General features: G+C 58.7%; 1 protein-coding gene across 4 annotated transcripts in view; it reads right to left on the bottom strand.

Annotated features, from left to right (window-relative positions):
- IQSEC1 (IQ motif and Sec7 domain ArfGEF 1) overlaps positions 1-16,209 on the bottom strand; it is a 211,252-nt gene that overhangs the window by 77,423 nt on the left and 117,620 nt on the right. Inside the window, exon 1 of one of the 4 annotated variants that reach the window (XM_024982735.2) lies at positions 14,832-15,041. The exons of the other annotated variants lie outside the window; for them this stretch is intronic. The gene's annotated coding sequence lies outside the window, so the exon portion shown is untranslated. Of the gene's footprint in view, positions 1-14,831; positions 15,042-16,209 lie in introns of those variants that run through there. 4 annotated transcript variants of the gene reach the window in all.

The raw sequence follows: 16,209 nt of genomic DNA, 5'->3' as shown, positions 1-16,209 counted from the left end.
GCACCCGGCCCGTGTGTAGGGTGGAGATGGCGGGGGGCAGGGGGAGGTTGGTGGAGCAATGCTTCCTGCGGGGAGACTGAGCCACTCACCCAATAATCTGTGACCCTGTCACCCACCGAACCATGATGACGCTCTTCGGCTGGACAGTCACGGTTCCGCACTTTCTGGCCTCTATTCATCCTTCTAGCCCTCCCCAAGCCAAATTGGCCAAAATCCCTAATGAATGCTTTTTGCCTGTTAGCTGAAGTCAGAACCCAGCCTTTAGATCCAGCTGCAAAAATGTCACCTCCTCTAAACATCTTGGCTCACACACAGAGCAATTCAAGAACCGTTGGCTATTAACAATACAAATGACCACTGCCACGCTGTCTGCTAAGCATCAGTTAGCGAGTCTGTTTGCTGCCACAGTTCCCGACGGCTCGGATGGCGGTGGGATCTCTGTGTTGCCAGCGTCGACTGGCACAGGGCCTGCGACAGAGCCGTGCCCAGTCAGTGGCTAAGCGCTGGGGACAGTGAGGCGGGTTCGGTGGGGGATGGCTGGAGCTGGGAGGGGCCCTTGATGGCTGCTCTGCTGGGCAGAGGGTGTGCCCCGGAGGACGGGGACCCGGGCGCAGGGCCAGGTGGCGGGCACAGCCTCACACATGGTGCCCACGCTGAGTCAGGCGGGCTCTGAGCTGGACCCTCTGCCCACTGTGCCTACTGCTTGTGTTCTGAGAGGCGTGATGCTCTGTCCATCTTACAAGGGAGGCTGGGGTCTGAATGACTTCCGAAGTGGCTCTTACTTGCTCCTCGCGGCCTCTGTGTGGGCTTGTAGGCTCTCCCAGTTGCACGGCTTTGGACACATCCCTTTCCCTCTACGGGCCTCTACTTTCCTGTCTGAGAAATGGCTCTATATTAAGGGCTTCTCAAACTTCAGAACCAGTGGAGGGACTTCCCTGGTGGTCCAGTGGCTAAGAGTCCACACGCTACAGCTAGAGATTCCATGTGCGGCAGTGCAGATCGAGGGTCCCCGTCCTGCAGCCAAGACCTGGCATGACCAAATAGGTAAATATCTTTCCAAAAAAAAAGAACAGGCGGACACCTAAGAAGGCAGTTTGCAAGGTTCGTCAGAGCACACTTGGAGGAACACCGCACCCAGAGCTGCTGCTGCTGCTGCTGAGTCGCTTCAGTCGTGTCCGACTCTGTGCGACCCCACAGACAGCAGCCCAGCAGGCTCCCCCGTCCCTGGGATTCTCCAGGCAAGAATACTGGAGTGGGTTGCCATTGCCTTCTCCAACGCATGAAAGTGAAAAGTGAAAGTGAAGTCACTCAGTCGTGTCCGACTCTTAGCTACCCCACGGACTGCAGCCCACCAGGCTCCTCCATCCATGGGATTTTCCAGGCAAGAGTCCTGGAGTGGGTTGCCATTGCCTTCTCCAATGCATGAAAGTGAAAAGTGAAAGTGAAGACATTCAGTTGTGTCCAACCCTTAGCGACCCCATTGACTGCAGCCAGAGCTCCATGATGACAATTCAGCGTGTAAATTCACCACAGGGGCCCTTTGGCCATGAGTCCAAAAACACAGCAGGAAAAGCAGCCGCGGAACCCAGACAGCAGAGCTCAGCGTTCAGAGTCACCCCAGTGGTCTGCATACACTTTTGTTAAATGGGGGAAGGTCCTCATCTTCACGAAGGTAACATTTAGGGGGCTTCCCTGACAGTGGTTGAGAATCCGCCTTCCAAAGCAGGGGACACCGGTTCGATCCCTGGCTGGGGAACTAAGATCCCGCGTGCCACAGAGTGACTTAGAACGTCTGTGCACCCTGGTGAGAGATCCCTCATGACGATACAACGGTCCTGCGTGCTGCAATTAAGACCCGATGCAGCCAAATGAATTTTTACAAATAACATTTAAAACAGTATCGTATTATGGCCAAAGGGTTTTTAAAAAATTTTTCTCCCCACTGCTACTCTCTATGGTCAAAGGGTTTTTGACAAGACAATTCATAGGACAGAACAGTTTCTGCATTAGAGAGCACTGAGACAGCCGGTGATCCACCCGGAGGAAGTGCTGCATGTGGTCCCTCGCTTCCCATTATACACGAACATTACCTCAAAATGATCAAAGATCTGAATGTGAGCGTTACAGTTATAAACTCCTAGAAGAAAACAGGGGCGGAAATCTTTCTGACCTTGAATTAGGCAATGATTCTCAGACGTGACCTCAAAGACGTAAGATGTAAAACAAAAACATGATAATTTGGACTTTTCTCCAAGATTTTTGCACTTCACTTCAAAAGGCACGACCAATATAAAACAGATAACCAACAAGGACCTACCATAGGGCACAGGAAACGGTACTCAATACCTTGTAATGACCTACAATGGAAAAGAATCTGAAAAAGCATATATATATATATATGAGTCACTTTGCTGTGCATCTGAAACTAACACAACCAAAGACAAGCCACAGACTGGAGGAAAATATCTGCAAATCATTAAAACCAGACAGAGACTTGTATTTAGAGTATAAAAATGTACGGTAATGTCCCCAGCAGTATATTCACAATACTCAAAAAGTGGAAGCAACCCAAATGTTCCTCAGCTGTGGTCAGCAGATAAACTACATGCGGTCTGTCTCTACAAGAGCATGTCTAAGAAGGGGTGACGTCCTGACCCCTGCCACAGCAAGGCTGGAACCTGGACAGGCTAAGCGGAAAGATGGCTAAGAAGGGGTGGCGTCCTGACCCCTGCCACAGCAAGGCTGGAAACCTGGACAGGCTAAGCGGAAGATGGCTAAGAAGGGGTGGCGTCCTGACCTCTGCTACAGCAAGGCTGAAACCTGGACAGGCTCTGGGGAAGAAGCCAGTCACAAAAGGCCATTTACTGTGTGACGCCATCATATGAAATGCTCAGAACGGTTAATTTATAGACAGAAGGCTTAGTGATTTTGGGGACCGGAGCGGGACAAGACAGTGATGAAAAAAAGACACGAGGTTTCTTTTCAAGACGATTTGAAAATTATTTAAAATGAAATTGTGCCTACAGTTACACAGCTCTGTAAATATACTAATAATCATTACATTGTACACTTCACACGAGTGAATTTTATGGTGCATAAATTAAACCTTGGCAAAGCTTAAAAAAAAAAAAATCCCACGATGACAAAATACAATGCAAGATCAGAGATGCAAGATCGGAGATTGGAAAAAAAGCCTTGCCATCACTTGGATGACTGGTGAAACACGACTGTGAATTGTATTTTTACAAATCTTTTTGGCGGCACTGCGTGCAGTATGTGGGATCTTAGCTACCCAACCAGGGATAGAACACACCGCCCTGCAGTGCAGTCCTAACCACTGAACCACCAGGGAACTCCCTTTAAAGTGTATTTTAGATCCTAAAACTGTGTCTCATGAATTTGGCTACTGGATCGCAGTTACATAAGAGAACGTCGTTGCTCTTAGGAAACACGAGCTGAAGCCTTATTTAGGAGTAAAGGTCATTGGGCTGCAAGTTGATGACCTCTCAAATAGTTCTGAGAGAAAAAAGTCTTTGCGAAAGAGTGAAATTTGGTGAAATGTTACTTATGATGAAGCTGGGTGAAAGGTGCATGGAAGATTTTTTGTTTTTTTCAATTCTTGCAAGTGTCTTCAGGACTGAAATTGTTTCAAAATAACTCAATGAATCTACACGTAAAAATATTGAGTGGGACTTGAATACCACTGAGAATAAAGCCGTGGCCCCCAGAGGAGAAAAGGCACAGACAATGCTGTGAACACGCCTCCCATGGCGGTGTCCGTCTCCTTGCGCTCCTGGGGAATCCCCAGAGAGAAGACACAGCCCGAGCCCAGGGGCTGTCAGGGGCATCTGCCCACCCAGTGATATGTGCTTACTGAGAACCTTCTGTGCGCCAGGGAGGGCGGGGGTCTGTAGCAGGGGAAGGGTGTGAATCTTCTCTGTCCCCCACACCGTCGCTGTCCCCACACAGCAAAGAGGCTCCCGAACGCTGGGGCCCGGGGCCTGGACGGAGCAGCAGACGGGCCGGGCCCCCTCCGAGTAGCAGACTGGGTGGCTTGGGGACCTGCAGGCTGCCTGTGTGCAGGGAGGCAGGGATGGGGGCCAGGACATGAAGGGGGCACCTCGCTCTCCTCCCATCACAAAACCCAAACATGCTGCCGCGTGGAGACCCCATCAGGTGGCCCCCCACCCCTGCTCCCGGGGCGCTGCCCAGGGAGGCCCGTTCCTGGAGGCTCCATCACTTCTCAGGCAGCGGGCGGGGCTGAGCTATTTCAGGAGGTCTTGCACCCCATATACACACCCAGCACCACCGGTGGGCCAAACACTACGCTTCACACGCTAACACCTTTCAAACTAAAACAGATGCTGCACTGTGAGTAAAACTCACAGACTTCACGCTCCTCTAAGGCGGGTTCTCGAGGCTAGATGTGGGCTTTCGGCCACGGACGCTCACCCTCCTGTGCAGAAGTGGGGAGTATGTGGGCACTGGGGTGATGAAAAGGCACGCTCCCTGTGCTAGAAAAGCTGGGAGGTGCACATGGAGTCCCCCCTGGCTCCCACCCCTCCCCCCTTGCCCCCTCCCTGGCTGCACCTGCTCCTGCGGGGAGGACAGGGCTGGGGGGCGAAGGGGCCCTAGGGCTTGCCCCTCAGCAGTCTCCAGGGGCCATGTTCCCACTCTGGGACTGGGTGCTTCCGGCCCTTCTGCCCCCAACAGATCAGGAGCTTCTTGAGGTGACAGGGATGGCGCTGAGTCCCGAGCGGCCAGCATGGGGCCAGGGTGACCTCGAAGGTGGGGGCTGGGCCAAGGGGACTTCCTAGCCACAAGGCCACTGGGCGCTCGGAACAGGGCTAGCTAGGGGGCTGACTTCTTTAACAATTTCATTTTCACTAGCTGAGACTTGAGTAGCCACCCATGGCCAGCAGCCACTGTGCTGGGCAGTGTGACTTCTAGAGGTTTACGGGAAACACGGAACGGACCCAACGCAGGAGGTGAGCAGGTCAGCTGGGAACCCCTCATCCCCAGCTGGGACGGGGGGTCCCCCGTCCAGTGTGGCCCAGGGATTCACCCCACTGTGGGCACCGAGCTCCCCGCAGGGCGGGCACCGAACCAGGGGCTCTGCAAGCCACAGCAACGTAAGGGGTGTTCCGGGAGAGTTTTACCAGCTAGTTTCTGACTCTATAAACAATGGCTTTAGAACTTGAAGCCGTGACCCCTACCCTTGTAAGCAAGAAACCGGCAAAATCCTAAGGACGCATACTCTGCGACTGCAAGGCACGGCCACAAATCGCCTACATCAGCACACCTGGGCTCCACCTCCGCCCTCTTGGAAGCCAAATACTCCAGCTGCCCACCGGAGGCCACCGACGGGTGGGCAGCAAGGTGCCCCAGCCTAATAACCACAGCCGAGTGAGTGGGGCCACCTGGGACTTTCCAGGGAGCCCAGGGGCCCCAGCGGGCCGGCCTGGGCACGGTCGTCCATGCCACTGGGGCTACAGCCTTTGGGGTGGCCTGTCACACAGAAGTCATGAAACGAAACACGAATCAGCACACTGATCCCTAGGGCGGCTGCCCCGGGCTGTCAGAGCTTGGGGCCCAGCATGCGCCACGGGAGGCAGAACCCAGCCCTCAAGCATTCTCTGGAGGGGTGGGGGCCCCACCAGCAGGGTCCGGGGCCCCAGGGAACTGATCTGCCCTTTAAAAAGAGCAGAGGCCTGAGCGGGTGGGAGGGAGGCAGCCTTCGGGAGAGCCCGCGGCCTGCACGGAGCTGGGCTCTGACCCGGCTGGACCCACCCCACTGCAGCCCAGACTCTCCCTGTTGTGCTTCCAGTTCAGGGTTATAAAGGCCACACTGTGGGTGGGCGTCTTTTTCCCCTCTTACAGGGGAGCAGGCAGACTCGGGGCGACCGAGGATGAGACGGTTGGATGGCGTCACCAGTTCGACGGACGTGAACTTGGGCAGACTCCAGGCGACAGTGATGGGCACGGAGGCCTGCCGTGCTTTAGTCCATGGGGTCCAAAAGGCGGGCACGACTGAGCGGCTGAGCGGCGACGACGGACTCAGGAGCAAAGACGCCTGTCCGAGTCGCCCGGCCTGACTGCCGTCCTCCGGATCCAGCTTCTGCAGGCCCTCACCCTGCGGGCAGTGACACCCTGCAGACGCTCCCCGCCTGGCTCGAGGGGCAGGTGGCAGGAGATGGCCACACCATGGGGGGTGCTGACCCAGCGCCCACCGCAGTGAGGACGGCGGCAGGTGGACCCCCAGAAGAGGGCCAGGGCGGTCAGCAAAGGCTCAGCCTCCAGAGGCACCGCTGGCCCTCCTCCCATGACGCCCATGGCCGCTTGATCACCCAGATGACAGAGCGTGGGGGCGCCCGCTGGCAGCCACTTGCCACCTGAGAGGGGGCACCAGGGACCTTGGCCTGACCGCTCAGGGCGTGAGCAGAGCCTGCATGCTGCGGGTGCTGGGCCGGCAGGAAGGGAAGCTGTGAGGGGAGGGGACGCCCCACCGCCCAGCGGGAAAGAGACACCCAGGGAAGATCCCATTTCCCAAATAAGGCAACCGAGGCCCAGAGAAGTGCGGGGACTCGCCCAAGGCCTCACATCTTGGCCCGTGGAGAGCGGGGCCACGGGGTCTCAGCTGCTCTCCCCCGGAGCTCAGCAGGCGCAGGAAGGAGTCGTTGCGGCCGCTATTCACTGGCAGCTACAGGTGCCAGGCCTTCAAGCCCTTTTCTCTTGTCCTCTGTGGGAGGCCATCTTAGGCCCACTCTGCAGATAGTAAAACTGAGTCCTGAGGCTTGACGAGGTCACACAGCAAGGCAGCGGCATGGAGGACTGGCACTCAGGCTGCCAGACCTCTCCAGGGGCTGACCGCTGTGCCCACACCACCTCGGTTTCCCCTCTGTGCAAGGAGGCTGTGCGTGGGTTGACCTCTGACTTGCTGTGAAGTCACCAGGGAGGCGGGCCTCTCGCCTGGCAAGTCTCAGGGCTGAAAAGGGAAGTGGAGAGCCGCTGTTTCCCCATCTGGCCCGCTCCCCTCCCTGGCCCTGTGCCAGGCAGGTGGTCACCTCCCTTCGACCACTTCCTCCGGAAATTCCCCGGAACTGCCCTTGTGCCCGCAGTGGGAGCATGAATGCAACCTCATGCCTCACATCCTCCTGCTAAGACGCCCGTAGCAGAAAGCAGGAGGGACAGCTACTCACACAGGGCTGCGTGGTTTCCCACGGGCCAGCCAGGCTGCCAGCGTCTGGACCCCACCACAGCTGCGACCCCCAGGGCCGCCCTCCTCTCCGCCTGTGTGGCCCCACCTCCTGCCTGCCCCCTGCACCCCGTCCTCCATACAAGGTCCCCAGGCGTCCTCTTCCACCCGAGGTCTCATTACCGTGAGGCAGTGTGCCAGATGGTTAAGGGCCTGGGCTTTGGGGTCACGGTGATTCGAGGGCCCTTTGTTCATGGTGTGAACTTGGGCAGGTGGCTGTGAATCCCCGGGCCTTGGTTTTCTCACCTGCAGAATGGGGATCTTAACGGGGCCGACAGGAAGGGGTGACGCAAGTCAAGTTGCCGAGCACAGCGCCTGGGGCGTCTTATCAGATCACAGCGGGGATGCTGGGAGACTGCGCCTGCCCAGCCCAGCTGGGGGGCCCCCGTTTTCTCTGGGGATTCCGTCCTCCACTCTTAAGTCCATCTCGTGTCCGTGGACTCCATCCCTAACTTGAGTACTGCGCTCTTTCGCCAAAGCGACTGGCCCAGGCATGAACCTGTGACCCCAGGCTCCTCTGCGACTTGTTGGAACCATTTCTGCGGGGATCATTAACAGACTACTGGAAACCTGGAACCCGGGGCCCCACAAGCAGAGACTGCCTGAGGGTGAAGCTGTGAAAGAAGGGAGAAAGACACCCGTGTCTCTGACACACGCTTTGAGCTCCTGAATCAAACTGTACCTGAAGCCCCGTCTGTTTTAGAAAGTGAAGGCAAGAAAGCTGCCCTTCTGCTCAAGCCAGCCTGGGTTTTTCGTTTGCTTTCATCACTTGCAACCAAAAGAACACTGGTTACTCCAACCTCCCCGCTCACAGGCAGCACAGCCCTGGGGGCTCTGGCCCCCCGCCTGCCTTTTTGGCCCCGATGCGGCCCTCATCCCGTCCAGACCCCACGCCACCCAACACTGACTGCGGCTCCCCGGACACACTGACAGATCCCGCCCGCCGTCTGGCCTTCTCCACCCGCTTGGCTCTACACACACTCCGGACCAGGCTCAGACGCTGCTCTGGAACCCTCTCCCTGGAACCCTCTCCTAAATACTCCCCTTTCTGCAGAACAAAGCTTCTTCCCGGGTGCCTCAGATGGTGAAGAATCCCCCTGCAGTGCGGGAGACCTGGGTTCGACCCCTGGTCAGGGAACTAGCAGCCACGCGCAGCAACCAACAGCTCACCGGCTACAGCTGGGGCAGCGCTGGCCTGTCAGCCGCTCAGTCGTGTCCGACTCTGCGACCCCATGGACTGCGGCCCGCCAGGCTCCTCTGTCCATGGAATTCTCCAGGCAAGAACACTGGAGTGGGTAGCCATTCCACTTCTCCAGAGGATCTTCCCGACCCAGGGATCGAACCTGGGGTCTCCCACATTTCAGGCAGATTCTTTACCATCTGAGCCACAGGGAAGATCTCGCAATTAAAGGTCCCGCGTGCCACAAGGAAGATGGAAGACCCTGTGTGCCACAGCTGGGATCTGTCGCGGCCAAAGGACTACTAAAAATTAAGAAATAACAATATTATAATCACACTGAGAACAGCCGTTTTACTCCACGTAACCACTGACATTCATGGAGCCACTGCAGCGTCACGACACGTGGACACGCCCACGTACAGTGTGATTTAACCCTCACCTTGGGAAATGCGATCCACAGTTTGCAGAGGAGGAAACTGAGGCTCAGAGAGGCACAGGGGGCTGCCCAGGGAGTCACAGCCACCCACATGGCGGCTGGGCACCGACCCACCACCTCCCTGCCCCTACCCTGGCTTATCTCTGCCAAGTGAACACGCTTTAGGGGCAGCTTGGAACAACAGACCGGTTCCAAATAGGAAAAGGAGTACGTCAAGGCTGTACGTTGTCACCCTGCTTATTTAACTTATATGCAGAGTACATCATAAGAAACGCTGGGCTGGAAGAAGCACAAGCTGGAATCAAGATTGCTGGGAGAAATATCAATAACCTCAGATATGCAGATGACACCACCCTTATGGCACAAAGTGAAGAGGAACTAAAAAGCCTCTTGATGAAAGTGAAAGAGGAGAATGAAAAAGTTGGTTTAAAGCTCAACATTCAGAAAACTAAGATCATGGCATCTGGTCCCATCACTTCATGGGAAATAGATGGGGAAACAGTGGAAACAGTGTCAGACTTTATTTTTGGGAGCTCCAAAATCACTGCAGATGGTGATTGCAGCCATGAAATTAAAAGACGCTTACTCCTTGGAAGGAAAGTTATGACCAACCTAGATAGCATACTCAAAAGCAGAGACATTACTTTGCCAACAAAGGTCATTCTAGTCAAGGCTATGGTTTTTCCAGTGGTCATGTATGGATGTGAGAGTTGGACTGTAAAGAAGGCTGAGCGCCGAAGAATTGATGCTTTTGAACTGCGGTGTTGGAGAAGACTCTTGAGAGTCCCTTGGACTGCAAGGAGATCCAACCAGTCCATCCTAAAGGAGATCAGCCCTGGGTGTTCATTGGAAGGACTGATGCTAAAGCTGAAATTCCAATACTTTGGCCACCTCATGCGAAGAGTTAACTCATTGGAAAAGACTCTGATGCTGAGAGGGATTGGAGGCAGGAGGAGAAGGGGACGACGGAGGATGAGATGGCTGGATGGCATCACTGACTCCGCGGATGTGAGTTTGAGTGAACTCCAGGAGTTGGTGATGGACTGGGAGGCCTGGAGTGCTGCGATTCATGGGGGTCGCAAAGAGCTGGACACGACTGAGCGACTGAACTGAACTGAACTGAGAAGGGCTTTAAAAATTCGCTGCTGAAGGACTTCCCTGGTGGAACAGTGGATAAGAATCCGCCTGCCAACGCAGGGGACACTGGTCTGATCCCTGTTCCAGGAAGATTCCAGATGTTGCGGAGCAGCTAAGCCCATGAGCCACTGCGACTGAGCCTGCGCTCCGGAGCCCGCGAGCCGCACCCACTGAAGCCGGAGCGCCCATAATCCACGCTCCGCAAGAAGAGAAACCGCGGCACTGAGAAGCCCGCACCCGCAGCCAAGAGTAGCCCCCGCCGGCTGCAGGTAGAGAAACCTGCGCAAAGCAACAACGACTCAGCCTGGCCAAAAAAAATCACTTTTAAGATTCAGAGCCAAGCTGGTGTCCTGGCTGCTCGGAGCAGGTGGCCGTCCGTAGCCACTGCGGCGTGCGGGCCTCTGGGTTCATGAGTCGCCACCGTGCCCGGCTCTGACGCAGCCGTTTCACAGGCCCTGGGTTTCGCGTTGACTGTTTGCTGCTGGTGTGATGGGAGGCCTGGTGGTCAGCCTGCTGCCGGGAAGCTGTTTCAACACACAAGTGTTTTGAACCTGGTGACTTCCCCATGCGCCGCGGCCGGGGACAGCCCGCAGCCTCTTGCCGGTAGAGCAGAGGCTGCTGATCCTGGCTGACGGGCAAGGTGCACCTTCTGCCTTTGTGGGGAAAGACGGCTGACTTGGAAAAGCCTTGTTCCGATCCAGCAGCCGCTCCTCCTCTGCAAAGAGGGGACAGGGAACCTCCAGGACCGTGGTGTGGCCGGGACGGGGTAACAGAAAGTTATGGGCACGCAGTAGGTGCTCACTCGGTGCTCTTCTGCTCCCTGTCCTCACGGCCTGGAAGCCGGGCCACCTTTCACCCACTCGTAGGCCCTGGCACCCCGTCGTCTCACCCTCAGGGAGCTGTCCTGACCTCTGGGCCCTGAGCAGGTGCCCCAGGAGCCGGGCACAGCCCGCTCGCCCTGCTGCGTGCAGGTCCTGAGCTGGCCTGAGCCCCAGGATGAGCCACAGGGCTCCTGCTCTCTCGAGTCTCACTCCCCAGTCCGACTCCAGGCCCTCAAAGTTTAGCTCAGCTGCCGCCTCCTCCAGGAAGCCTTGGGGGAAGCTGTCTGGATATAAACTCTACCGCTGCTCCCTGGGGCTCCCACAGGCCTTGGAGCTCACCCCTGGTCGACTCTGACTGCCGGTGTCCTAACTTCCTCTTTCCTGGCCCCTCTGCCCCAGGGCACTCTCAACAACGTGCCAGAAGCAGCGTGAGGCCACCACCGCCTGGCCCTGCAGCTGGCCCATCACGGGGTCGGACAGCACTCCCCACACATGCCAGGCACCCACGTGGAGAAGGCCAACACAAAGCCAGCAGAGAGGAAAGCAAAGAGAGAGAGGAAAAGTCCAAATCCCATCCATAAACTGAACTCCTGGGTCCAGCCATTCCTGAAGCCATTACCCCAGACTTTTCAGTTCCATGAGTTGGAGAAGCCTCTTTTGAGATAAGCCTGTTTGACCCCAATTTTTCTGTCACCTGCAACGAGAGTGCCTCTACCGGGAAGCCTGGTGAGCTGACCCGAGACACCCATGGGCACATGCCCGAGAAAGCCACAGAGAGGGGCTCACACGGACGTCTGGGCCCTCAGCCTGCTTCTGCTGCCTGGCCACAGCCCAGCGCCCCGCGCAGCCCTCTGGGTGCAGCCCAGGCACTCTGCTCTGCCGGCCTTGGTGTCTCACTGCTGTGCTAGAGGCGGGCGATGTTACACTGATTTCTGGGTGCTGCTATGCTCATCCATTGAAGGGGGCTGATGACCACTCCTCCACAGACTCTTGGTGAAGGTCAGAGGGCGCCTCAGGGTGGCCTGGCCCACACTCACGGGACTCAGGGAGTGAAGGCAGCCGTGTGGACCCTCCTTCCTGCCTGCACCTGGCCGACGGTCTGCAGATACGCTGCCCAGTGGACCTGGGTCCCAGCCTGGGGGCCACCTGGAGCTCCAGACACAGCGTGCCCACGCCTGGCCGGTCTTCCTGCTGTGACTGTGGCCTTGTTTCTGAGCAGGGGTCTGAAGGCCCACATGCTCCAGCTCTCTGATGCTGGGGTTCTACGTAGCCCTGGCTCTTTCCAAACAGAAGGGGTTCCAAACACAATGAGGCCGGCAGGTATCCAGGGGACAGTGTCGGGTGGGGGCCTGGCAGCTCCATGGTCTCTGTGTCCCACCCAGGCCACGCTCCAGGGGAAACTGAAGTGAAGTGAAAGTTGCTCAGTTGTGTCTGACTCTTTGCCACCCCATGGACTATACAGTCCATGGAATTCTCCAGGCCAGAATATTGGAGTGGGTAGCCTTGTCCCCTTCTCCAGGGGATCTTCCCAATCCAGGGATCAAACCCAGGTCTCCCACATTGCTGGAGTATTCTTTACCAGCTGAGCCACCAGGGAAGCCCAAGAATACTGGAGTGGGTAGCCTATCCCTTTACAGCAGATTTTCCCGACCCAGGAATCGAACGGGGTCTCCTGCATTACAGGCGGATTCTTTGCCAACTGAGCTATCGGGGAAGCCCTTAGGGGAAAGTGTCACTTGCAAATGAGTGTCCAGGCCCCCGGGGAAAAGCTCCCCAAGGGTTCGGACTCTTCAGGGTGTGCACGGAAGGTACCCCCACCGACCTGAACTTTTCTGGTGACTGCGAAGCAGAGAAAGCGGAGTAGACCAGGCCCGCGTGGGCGGGGTGCAGAGCCAGGGCTGACAGACCCAGGCGTCTACACAGCGGTGACCCGCTGCCTCAGAGGGTCAGCAGGAAGGAGGGCTGAGCCCGAGGCCCTGTTTTAGCAGAACTGGGCTGAGGAGGTCACGTGACAGAGGGGACTCGGTCTGGGGACTTGGGGAACTTTCAGGAGAGGGAACGGCGGGACGTCCCGCATGGCTCCCCACAGCCTGCGCCGCGCAGCTCAGGGCCCCGGGCCCCCACGGGCCTGCTCCGCTGTGGCCCTCTGCCTGCCGCCTGCTCTTCCAATCGCCCTCAGTCTACCTACTTCGTGATGCTTCAGCTCCACTCGTCCCTGAGCTCTGACACCCGTGAGGTCGTGAATTGGGCCTGTCGGTGGCTTTGTGTCAAATGGGCCCCACGCATCTGTGAAACTAAGCCACATGAGCCTCAGTGGCCGCCCCCCTCCCCTGCCATTCACCCCCTCCTGTGCCTTTTAATCCGGTTTGTTCGACCCTTTCTGACGCCCAGAGACGACACAGTGCTTGGCTCACAGTAGGCGCTCAATAAGTGTTTGTGGAATGCTTGGGTTTAGGGACGCGCAAGGTGCTGAGAGAGTGTGGAGCTGCGGGGGCCTCAGCTCACGACTCTGGGGCCTGCGGGGCAGGCGAGGATGGGCGGTTCGGAAGGGGAAGCAGCTTGTCCGAGGCTTCCCGAGAGCTAACCACAGCGCCTGCCCAGGGTCCTCCCCAAGAGCCAACCACAGTGCCCACCCAGGCCCTGCTGTCCCGGCCCGGATCACCCCCTCCTGCCTGCCCTCGGGACGTTGATCTTCTGCCAGCCGGGGTCCATCTGCCTGGCCAGGACCCCCACTGTACCTTGGCACCCGGCAAAGGCAGGTCGTGCCTGACAAGCTGCGGCTGGAGCCCTGGGCCCTGAGCAACCTGACCACCGGGATCCTGCCGCGGCCCCTGGCCCAGGGGGTCAGCGGGCAGCCCTGTGGCTGCGTCAGGGGGAGCCTTTGTCCGCCCTGGCTCAGAGGGCAGCCCTGGATGGAGCTCACCCCTCAGCCGTGCATCCCCCACCCCAGTGCGGGCTCCAGGGGGCCTGTGGGGTGGCGACCCCCTCCTTAGGACTGGAGTCCAACCGCCTGCAAAGGAAGAAGCGGACCCAGTGATGGGGTCATCACGGGAGCACTGACCCCTGCCCCCTGCAGACGGCGGTGCCACGCACTGGGGGCTGGGGTTCACTCTGGGTCCAAACCCCAGGTCCACCTCACACACCGGCCTGGGATGCTGCACACACATTCTCAGGTCACCAGGGGGGACGGCTGCACGGGGCGGGGAATCTCCCTGAAGGCAGATGGCCAGTCCCACCTCACCCGGGGATTTCCTGAGGGACCGCACCCGTGCCTCGCCGAGTTGCTGTTCCGCGCGCACAGAGCGGCCCCCCCAACTGGGACTGTCCCTGGTCCCTCCAGCCTCACGGCTCCACGCTGGACCAGTTCAGAAAGCAGCCACGGTGGTCGGTGGGGCGGGCGGGGCTTCCCCGGGGCAGAGCCCACTCAGGACAAACTGGACCCCAGTGGACTTATGGGTGGACAGGAAACCCAGGTCCCGGAGCCTGGGGACGTCCTCTGCCCCCTTGCCGCAGCCTACGAGTGCCCCGAGCGTGTGTTCCCCAGGGGATGGGGGCTCCACCCACCATACACGGGGCCTCTGGGGTCTCAGTTGACTGGGCTGTGAAATGGGCACGGCCCAGAGTCTCTCTCTCTCTTAGGGGGGGTCGTGGGGCCCCAGGCAGAGAACCCTGGCCTGGGTGAGCTGAGGGGCTCTGGCCATCGCCCCTCTCCAGGCCATGGGGCGGTCTCAACGCCGGGGAAGCCAGCGAACTTCCCTCCTGCAGCTGTGACCGCCCTTCCGGGCCGCCGTGGGAAGCACCAGGGCCACCGACCATGCCACCCTGTCCAGGTGTGGGGAAGCGGGGGCAGAAAACAGTCCCAGGAAGCAGCCCAAAGCCCTGGTGGGGGGCGCGAGAGGCCCTCCTCCCGGCCGCTGCCCCAGGACGGCCGGCGCCCCCGCGGCTCCCCTGGGCGCCGGAGCGCCTGTCCCTGCCGCCTGGGGCGGGCGGGGGTGTACTCACAGTCCCTGGGGAGAGGGCGGGGGTCTTCCTGTGCCCTGCCTGCGTCCGTGGCCCCGGGGCGCCAGCTGCAGGCCGCCTGCCTCCGTCTGAAGTCCCACTTCCTCCTGGCTCAGCCCGCATCCAGGAAACCACGCCCCGGGCACCCTCGGCCCGGAGCCCTCAGCCCGGCCGGACACTGCCCTGGGGGTGCTCCGTCCAGGTCTGGGCCCTGCAGGTGGCCGGAGACCAGACAGGCCCCAGGGACTCCGCTCAATGAATTATACAGCTTCCTGCTGGCCGGGCTCTCGCGGCCGATCGCGTTTCAGGGGCCACTCGAGCTTCCTCGAGGCCGCTTTGTTCAGAAGCACAGGGGCCCGGCTGGGTCTCCAGCCACTCGGCACTGACCCTCTCGCTGCGGGCCAGCCTGGGCAGGCAGGACAAAGGCAGACGACAGGTGGCCTGGCGGACTCTGCCCTGCTTAGTCTCAAAGCTGCTCTGGCCCACAGGGGACCAGGGGCGGTCAGCTGGCCTCCTTGTGGTCGGGTGGGCCCCCCGAGGCCTCCTCGCACTCAGCTCCCAGTCCCCCACCTGCAGAGCCTCTGGCCACCCCCGGTCACTGCCCGGCCCATCCCCCACTCCTGGAGGCCATGCCCAGATCCCCTCCTCCAGGAGGTCGTCCCCCGTGGGGCAGTCTGTCCCCTGGGGCAGCCCCCTGGCCATCTCTGACTGCTCTCGCCAGTCCCCCCAGCCCACACCGTGCCACCCCCCCCCCCATCTCGTTTCCTCGCGGCAGCCTGCTTGTTTTGACACAGAAAGCACAGTTGCAGCTTATCCTGCTTCGTTCCCTGCCTTGTCTCAGCCGACTCTGAAGTCCTCGACCTGACCCGGGGCCCTGCAGATGGCACATCCATCCCCAACTCCATCCCCTCCCCCCCTGCTCCCGCTCAGGGTGTTGGCACTTGCTGAGTTCGCTCCTTCCTGCCACTCTCAGCTCTAGGCCACCCCCTAACCCAGGTGTTTCTTTCCTCTGTCTTGTTTTAAAAACAGTTTCGCTGAGATAGAACTCACATTCCGTAACATTCGCCCATTTAAAGTGTGCTGTTCACAGGCCTTCCCTGGGGGGCTCCAGGGCTAGGCTCAGCGCCTTGAGGCTTCAATCCCTGGCCAGAGAACTAGGAGGGCACATGCCTCGCGGTGCAGCCAAAATAAAAATTCAAAAAATAAAGCGAGCAAGTCAATGCTTTCAGTGTATTTTAGAGTTGTGCAAACATCACGACCATCTGAGGCTGGAATGTTTTCATCATCCCAGAAAGAAACACCCGTTAGGCAGCCCCTCTGCGTCCCACCCCAGCCTGGACAAGCGCCCGTGTATTCTTGGATCAGCGGACTCGCCTCCTGT

The sequence above is a fragment of the Bos taurus genome, chromosome 22 (assembly GCF_002263795.3).
Source record: "Bos taurus isolate L1 Dominette 01449 registration number 42190680 breed Hereford chromosome 22, ARS-UCD2.0, whole genome shotgun sequence".
Classification (NCBI taxonomy): Eukaryota; Metazoa; Chordata; class Mammalia; order Artiodactyla; family Bovidae; genus Bos; species Bos taurus.
Note: the sequence above shows the minus strand (reverse complement) of the source record. Positions and strands in the feature narration are given on the sequence as shown.